The sequence below is a fragment of the Papilio xuthus genome, unplaced genomic scaffold (assembly GCF_000836235.2).
Source record: "Papilio xuthus unplaced genomic scaffold, Pxut_1.1 DF825946.1, whole genome shotgun sequence".
NCBI lineage: Eukaryota > Metazoa > Arthropoda > Insecta > Lepidoptera > Papilionidae > Papilio > Papilio xuthus.
The window spans coordinates 9,215,110-9,216,044 of NW_013532703.1; positions in this window are offsets into that span (position 1 = coordinate 9,215,110).

Below are 935 nucleotides of genomic sequence, written 5' to 3' on the forward strand. Positions count from 1 at the left end.
GGGAGCGCACGTGGCGCACGGGTACTAATTTTAGCCCCCGCGCCCCGCTCCTCACGCCCCGTACCCCAGGGCCGCCCCCCGCGCCGGCCGCCAGATGCCCGCGCGGCCGCCTGCCGCCGCCCGCCGCCCGCCGCCTGCCGCCTGCTACCCTCCGTCTCCGATACTTGCGTAATGATACGCCTCGTTATCACCGCCGCCGACGCCGCCGCCGTTTGTTTGCTGTTAAATTGAAGAACTGAGGACGTAAGGCGTTCTCGCTTATACTATTAAATTCACCCTTAACTTTTGCACATTTTACCTTGTTTAAGTAGTGAACAAAATTGAATCCGTAGATTTACAATGGGATGCAGAATCCAATTAGAAATGGGTATGAAATACAACGAAAGGCTTTGATCGAAGATAAAAAGCTTTCCGTTCTTTTGCCTTTTCTTGACATGGTCCATCCTTGGCCCTCAAGTTTATCTTCACGTATGGTCTTCCCAGAGACACATTCAGTACGCACCGACTGAGCAGCGACGCCTAACTGCATTTGCAAAAGAATCTTTCTATCAACAACCGGCTGACTCATTAAACTGGGGGCAATGGTGTTTACTTGTATAAGACAATGTACGAGTGCCCGACTCCTCCTGCAATAGCAATAGCATTGACTGGGTTCTTAGTCCCTAGAACTTTACACTCAGTGCTACTGTTCTGTGGCATTTCACTTATTAAACAAAATACGGAAATAAAACGACACGAATGCAAACGACATTCTGTAAGATCTTAATTACTTCTCTAGTTGGAGTCAAATTGTGTTTATAGTTGTTTTATATAAAGAATAGAGAACATACTATTTCTATTAGAAATATAATCCGAACTGTAATTATAAAAGTCCTTGAAATCCCTACTTTCAGTAGTTAATACCACTGCTTCTAACTATTCTATTTATTTAAATT